Source organism: Globicephala melas, chromosome 5 (genome assembly GCF_963455315.2).
Source record: "Globicephala melas chromosome 5, mGloMel1.2, whole genome shotgun sequence".
Lineage (NCBI taxonomy): Eukaryota > Metazoa > Chordata > Mammalia > Artiodactyla > Delphinidae > Globicephala > Globicephala melas.
The window spans coordinates 64,467,779-64,476,147 of record NC_083318.1 but is presented as its reverse complement, the minus strand read 5'-3'; positions in this window follow the sequence as shown (position 1 = coordinate 64,476,147).

Genomic DNA, 8,369 nt, shown 5'->3' with positions numbered 1-8,369 from the left:
TTTGTAACAACGTATGGTGACAGATGTTAAACTAGATTTATTGTGGTGATCATTTCACAATATATATAATTCTAGAATCATTATGTTGTACACCCAAAACTAATATAGTACTGTATATCAATTATAACTCAATTAAAAAAACAAACCTCCTCTGCCACTTACATGTAGCCTCCTAAATTTTCTTTTTTCCCAGCTTTATTATAGTTAAAAAATGAAAATTATGTATCTTTAGGTAGTACAATGTGATTTTTTAAGGTGTACAAAGTGATGATTTAGTATATGCACACATTGTGAAATGATACCACAATCAAGTTAATTAGCACATCCATCCCCTCACATAGTTACTATTTTTTTGTGTGTGTGACTAGAACACTTAAGATAACGATTTTAATCCTTCATTCTGTTAAGGTGGTGTATCATGTTTATTGATGTGCATCCCAGGAATAAATCCCACTTGATCATAGTGTGTGATCCTTTTAATGTGTTGTTGAATGCAGTTTGCTAATATTTTGTTGAGGATTTTTGCATTCATGTTCATCAGGGTTATTGGCCTGTAATTTTATTTTCTTGTAGTGTCCTTATCTGGCTTTGGTTTGAAGGTAATAATGGTCTCATAAAATGAGTTTGGAAGTGTTCTCTCCTCTTCAGTTTTTTGGAAGAATTTGAGAAGAATCGGTATTAATTCTTTATATGTTTGGTAGAATTCACCAGTGAAGCCAGCTGGCCCCCTGGGCTTTTCTTTGTTGGAAGTATTTTGATTACCAGACTTAATCCCCTTACTTGTTATTGGTCATTTCAGATTATTTTTTTAGGATTCAGTCTTGGTAGGTTGTATGTGTCTAGGAATTTTTCTGTTTCTTCTAAGGTATCCAATTTGTTGGCATATAATTTTTCATTGTAGTCTCTTATGATCCTGTGTATTTCTGTGGTATCAGTTGTACTGTCTCTTCCTTCATTTATAATTTTATTTATTTGAGTCCTCTGTCTTTTTCTTTCTTGATTAATCTAATTAACAGTCTGTCAACTTTGTTTCTTTTTTCAAAAAACCAATCCTGAGTTTTACTGATCTTTGCTTTTGCTTCCCAAGTCTCTATTTCCCTTATTTCTGCTCTACTCTTTCTTATTGCCTTCCTTCTACTAACTTTGAGCTTAGTTTCTTCTTCTTTTTCTAGTTCCTTGAAGGTGTAAAGTCCCTGGGAGGACAGGGTTGGCCCCTGAGGATGGCTGATAGGAGCTGAACCAAGTCACAGGGCTGCTTCAGAAGCTGCAGTCAGACCAGAGTTGGTGGGCTTACCTTTGGTTGGTGGGTCCAGGAGGAGTGTGTCTCCCACTGGGTCTTGAGTGGGCAGGACTGCTCCTGACTGCAGCTGAAAGGGGCAAGAACCGAGTCATAGGTCTGCTTCAGGCTCATAGTCAGACTGAGGTCTGCAGGCCTACCTCCAAGACACAGAGGGGCATGTCTCCTGGTGGGCCTCTGGGCAGACAGGAGTATTCCTGGCCCGTGGCTGAGAGGGGCTGTAGCCCAGATACAGGCCATTTCAGCATCTGTAGTCCGACTGAGGTGGATAGGCCTACCTACAGGGACACAGATGGGCATGTCTCCTGCCAGGTCCCTTGTCAGATGGTGCTGATGGCAGGATCAAGGCCAAATGGGGCTGTAGCTGAGTCCACAGGTTGTTTCCAGGTCTGTAACCAGGACCACAGTTGGTGGATCCGCCACCCGGACACGTGCCTGCCTTCTCAAATGGGTCTCCTCCACCTCGGGCTCCACCAGGGTTTCACAGTCTCCTCTCTGGATCCCACAGGACTCCCACACAGGCACTTTGTCTGTGAAAAGCTGCCAAATTATTGTTACTGAGGGGGAATATAAGTGAGGGACCTCCTATTTCACCATTTTGCTGATGTCCTTCCAGAGTTTCTTACAGAATTTATATTTTTTTATTTTGCTTTTTACACGTGTCTTTAATCTTATTTAAGTGTTTTTTTTTTGTTTTTTTTTTTTGCGTTACGCGGGCCTCTCACTGCTGTGGCCTCTCCCGTTGTGGAGCACAAGCTCCGGACGCGCAGGCTCAGCGGCCATGGCTCACGGGCCCAGCCGCTCCGCAGCATGTGGGATCTTCCCAGACCGGGGCACGAACCCGCATCCCCTGCATTGGCAGACGGACTCTCAACCACTGCGCCAGCAGGGAAGCCCTAAGATTTTTTTAACGGATAGTCTTTCCCCACTGATTTGAAAACTACCCTCATTATCATATATTACATTCTTACACACACTGAGATCCATTTCTGGATTCTCAACTCATTTCTACTGATTTTGTTTGTTTGTCTGTTTGCTTGTTTTCGTCTGTTCCTAGCTTAATCCCAATTTTATTTACCTTCAATGTCTTCTCAGGCAAGCACGCTTCAGTCTCCTTTTGCATATTTTTCTTGGCTATTGATATTTAGTATTCATTCTCCCATATAAACTTTAAGAATCAAGGTCTCAGGTGGGGTACATGTCTAGCACAGCCTCAGTCACATGCCCAGGGTGGGAAGCCAGTCTGGTTGCTTCTTTTCTAACCATCAAACACCAAAGGTCTTATTTTGATTGCTCCCAGGGATCTCAGACTCTCACAACAGAAAAAGTCTGATAACTTCTCTTGCAAGAGATAGCAAGGTGGTTGCTTTCTATGCCAAGAAGATAATTTACACTCCTGGGGTGAACAAAGGAACATCTATTACTAGAGCAACAAAAAAGAAAAAACACACATTTTTAATCTCTGCTGTATCATATTAAGGAAGTTGGCGTTTATTCAACGTGTAGGTATTTAGTTAGCCATTTAAAAGTTTTAGGTGCAAGAGTCACAAGATCAGTTTGGCAGCAGTGAAGAAGACAGAATACAAGGAAAAGAAACCAGAGACAGGAGGCCCAGTTAAGGTACAACTGCAACAGTCCAGGCAGAGATGACAAAGACCTGAAATAAGGCAATTGCCAGGGACGTAGAGAGAAGAGGACAGATGTGAAAACCATTCAGCAGGCAGAATGGACAGGATCAGTGATTGGTTTGAGGTTGGGTTAGAGAAGAATCCAGAATGACCGCTGGATTTCTAGCCTGGGTGGCAGAGTGGATGATGTACAGCTAAATGACACAGCAACACAGGAGGAGGAGTAGACTTGGATGACAGTGTAGATTATGAGCTTAGTTTGGGGGCACGTTGAGTTTGGAAGTCTGTGAAACATTCAAGTGGCAATACTTGGTTGACATGAAGAGTATAGTGGATTTGGAGCTAAAGGGAGAGCAAGACTGGACAAGTGACTTTGAGAATCACCAGGATATATGTGGTAGTAAAAGCCATGGGGAGGAGAGCTGAGGATGGAACAGTGAGGGACACCAACATTTACCAGCAGAGGGGGGATTGGAGACAGCAAGGGGTTCTGAGAACCAGCCATTTAAGAAGCAGAAAGTGATAGCACAGAAGATCAGAGAGAAGAGCTTCAAGAAGGAGGAGGTGGGGCTTCCCTGGTGGCACAGTGGTTAAGAATCCGCCTGCCAATGCATGGGACACGGGTTTGAGCTCTGGTCCGGGAAGATCTCACATGCCGCGGAGCAACTAAGCCCGTGCACCACAACTACTGAGCCTGCGCTCTAGAGCCTGTGAGCTACAACTGTTGAGCCCAGGTGTCACAGCTACTGAAACCTGTACGCTTAGAGCCTGTGCTCCTCAACAAGAGAAGCCACTGCAATGAGAAGCCCGTGCACCACAACAAAGAGTAGCCCCCGCTTGCCACAACTAGAGAAAGCCAGCCTGCAGCAACAAAGACCCAATGCAGCCAAAAATAAATAAATAAATACAAAGAAGGAGGAAGTGGTCAGTTGTGCTGACGGCAGCAGAGAGGCCTGAAAAGTATCCAGTGGATTTGGCAATTACCAAATGGTGAACCTGGTGAAAGCAGTGTCAGTTGAGTGGGGTGTAAAGAAGTCAGTTTTTTTTTTTTTTTTTGCACGGTATGCGGGCCTCTCACTGTTGTGGCCTCTCCCATTGCTGAGCACAGGCTCCGGGCGCACAGGCTCTGCGGCCATGGCTCACGGGCCCAGCTGCTCCGTGGCACGTGGGATCTTCCCAGACCGGGGCACGAACCCGTGTCCCCTGCCATCGGCAGGCGGACTCTCAACCACTGCGCCACCAGGGAAGCCCAAGAAGTCAGTTTTTAAATGTAGAGTGAAGTCAAAGAGTGAGAGAATGTGTCAGATATCTCCCCTTTGTCCGTCCAGATCCACACTCTACCCTTCACCACTGTGTTCTTTGTCCCAGATATACAGTAACATCAATACGTTCCCTTGACTCTGTTGAGTTTGACCAATGGTGAGCCTTGGGAGGAGATTGAAGGGAAGAAGGAGAGTGAGGTGGGGATATATATTCACCCAACTCCCTCCCTACGGGGTCTGCTGCATTCACTCAACCATAGTTCATAGCCTTCTCCAGCTGGGTTCAGGTAACCACTCCCTCCTGCCTCCTCTCAGGCCTCAGAGTGGTAATAGCTCTGCTTTACTGGTCTTAGGGTTTTCTACCACCCCTTGTGTTTCTCTACATCCTGCTCACACCTTTGTAAATAGTCCTTTATTAAACCTTCCTCAAATTATCCAAATTCGAGCACACCATTTGTGTTCTGCTGGAACCCTGAATGATGAGGGGGGAACCTTGGCTGGGAAGAGTAGAAAGATAGAAATATGAAAAGACAAGGGAGGTTTTGTCACAGGATTTATTTTTTAAGGGTTAGAGAGCTTTGGATATACTGACAAGCTCATGGAGTTTTAACAGCCAGGGCCTATTTCAAAGGTGTGATCTGAGAGGAAGGAAGAAATAGGCAGAGAGCTCTTTGCTAGCCTCTGGAGTTGATGACAGTACAAGTGGCCTCACCGGTGTTGCTCGAGACATTCTGGATCCTGTGTTTCCAGTTTGACCAAGAACAGTCCATTTGACAGGTTTGCCCATGGTTGTGCTGGCAGGTGTTGGTCTGAGCAGTGAGTTGATAGAAAAGTAGACACAAAGGCTAAAGAAGGAAAATGAACAAAGATCGAGACCTCAGCAAACCCAGGCACCCCTCATTGCACCAAGGCAGTCAGACAATGAACAAAGTTGTTGGTATTTTGTAAATTTTGCCAGGCTCTGCGTGACCCAGCCTTGCTTACCTTGCCAGTCTCCTCTTTCGTGTCTTTTGCAGGTCGCTGATTCCATCTCTGCCCCGGGGGCCTCCTTTCTCTTTCTCAAATAATAATAAGCTCTGTTCTGCCCTTGAGCTTGAATTCTGACCTTTCCACTGCCTGCAACCTCTCACTCTCCCCAAGTCTCATCCTGGCTAACTCCTTCTCATGCTCAGAGCTCATCTTCAAGGCCGCTTCCTCAGCAGGCCGACCACCCCAGTTCAAACCCATCCCCTTGGTTCCTCCCCGTCAGGCAGCCCTGGACTCCTCTTTCAAAGCAGTCGCCACATCTTAAAATTTATGGAGGTGGAGAATTTTATTCAGAAAGTCAACTAGATTTTATTACAAGCCTTTTGTTTTTGTTTGTGTTTGGTTTTTTTAAATTAATTAATTTATTTTTTGGCTGTTGGGTCTTTGTTGCTGCTCTCAGGCTTTCTCTAGTTATGGCGAGTGGGGGCTCCTCTTTGTTGTGGTGCGCGGGCTTCTCATTGCGGTGGCTTCTCCTGTTGTGGAGCACAGGCTCTAGGTGTGTTGGCTTCAGCAGTTGTGGCACGTGGGCTCAGTAGCTGTGGCTCACAGGCTCTAGAGAGCAGGCTCAGTAGTTGTGGCACACGGGCTTAGTTCCTCCGTGGCATGTGGGATCTTCCTGGACCAGGGCTCGAACCCGTGTCCCCTGCATTAGCAGGTGGATTCTTAACCACTGTGCCACCAGGGAAGTCCCAGTTTTTGTTTGTTTTTACATCTAAGTCTTGAATTCATCTGGAATTTATTTTTGTATATTGTATAGGATGAGGCCTCTTTCACAGTCTAAACTTCTTAGCACTTTGCTGGACCCTCTTAAGCACTTCCTTTCACTCACTCATTCTTTCAATAAGCATTTAATGGCTAATGACCTCGTACTACGCCCTTTATTGCACACAGAAAATAAAAGAGAATATCCTTATTGCAAAGGATAAAAAGAGAATAATGACCGAGCTACTGGGCCTTAGGACTAGAGAGGACCTCAGTATGTTTGGGGAAGCAGACTTGTGAATGGAAAAATGACAGCATAACAAGGTAACTGCTTTAGTGATGCAGGATGATTATAAACTAATGGAATTCGGGCAAAGAATGCATTTCTGTTCATTTGAGTCTTGCACTGTTTGTAACATATGTCTTACCCACTGGAATCATTTAATAAATACTTTAACAGTTAACCTGAGTGTAAATTTTTTAAACTTTCACTTTTCTCCAAAGTTCCAAATACGTGTTCAGTTACTTCCTATATTTCTCCACCAGGATGTCCCGTAAGCATTTCCAACTCAGATGTCTTAAATTCTTTACATCAAAACCTGGTCCTCCTTTACTCTTTGCCTCAGTTGTCTGAGTTGGAAAGCTCAGAATCATTCTCAATGCCACCCTCTACCTAACCCGACATCCATCTGGTCACCAAGTCCTGTCTAGTCTAGGTCATAAATACTACGTGATCCATTTTCTTATTCCCACCGTCTTGGGTCAAGCCTTCATTATCAATTCCCTGAATTGGTTAAAAAAAAAAAATTCCAATAGATCACTCTGCCTCTTCTCTTTTTTCTCTACAATCTTCTAACTGCCACCACAGTGTTATTTCTGAAACAAATCTGAATCTATCGCTCCCTTGCTTGAAACCCTTTTGTGTTACCAAATATTTTTAGGATAAAATTCCAAATTTTTGACATGGCTCAATAGGCCTGCCTCTCTCTGGCTATAGACAAAGCTATCTCAGACAAATAATCTAAAATATGGAAAAAGTTATATATGTAAAATCACTCATTGTATACTATATAAGTTTTCTGTTGCTACTGTAATAAACTACTGCAAACTTAGAATTTAGTGCCTTAAAACAACACAAAGGAAAGATGGGAAGATCCCTGGACTTTGTAACTCTGGATTTATTTTTGTGTAGATGAATAACCTCTATCTGCTTCAGTCATGGTCCATTGGGTTTTCTATTATTTCCTGCCAAATGCAACTCTAATTTATAAAAGTACTTCTATAATTAAAATAAAGAAAAAATCATCTGATTCTAAGTTACATTTCCCCAATTCCTTCTAATCCCTTTAAATACTCACTTCTTTCTCTGTCTAGCAAACACCTACTCATCCTTCAAAGCCCAGCTCAAATGTTACACCTGTACAAAGTCTTTCCCAAGCTTTCCCTCAAACAGATTAATCATCATTGTTCCTGTGGCATTTTGTCCATGCTTCTATGATAGCACTTTTACGCTACATTCTTCTATTTTCTTGACTGTCTCCTCTACTGAACTACAAGTACCATATGAGAAACCAGAGGGTTGAAACCATGTTTTATATTTGTTTCCTTCAAGGCTGACTTAGCACTCAGTATATAGTAGGTACACAATAAATATTTTATGAATAAGTAGACAAAAGAGTAGAAAACAATGTCTATATGTTTAAACCAAATATCATCCTCTCTTTTCTAGGTTAACACTTGTCCTCTCTCCACTTCTGTTCATTTGTTTATTTGTTTTAATTGGTAAAAGAATAGTTGAGGAGTTGGAAGTTAGGGAATGGGTAGTAGTACTCAGATCATTTTAATCAAGATGGGAGTAAGGGAATTTGAAGACATTTGACTGAAAGTAGGAAAAAAGTGGAGAAGTACAGGAAGAAATTGAGGGCAGAAATTCAGAATTAAGAATGAGAATCCCTCAGTCACAACTATCCTAAATCATGATCTGTCATGGCCCAAAGCAGTGTGGTTTTGGCACACCTGGCCTGAACTCACAGGGCTAAGGGTTTATTTCCCAGCTCTGTACGCCGCTTAGCTGGATGTGGAGGTAGGTCACTTACACCCACCTTCCTCTGACCCAGCTTCTTCCTCTGAGAAGGATAACTAGAAATACCTGCCCACTAGCTCACAGAATTGTAGTGAAGATCAAAAAGGGTCAGACTTGCACATAAGATTTGCTATGACACCCATTGCAGATGGGAATCATGCAGCTTTATTCTATGTAGGAGAAAATAAATGTTTGGTGAATAATTGAATGAATGAATAAATAAGCCCAGTTTGCTGATGATCTTATTTAACTCCAAGACTAAATGCAGGCATGACTTCATCTTTAAGGTTTATATAAAGTATAACCAACATATATGACATCATCATTACAAAGAAAACTCTCTTCCCCATTAAGTCACTGATCCTTAGACC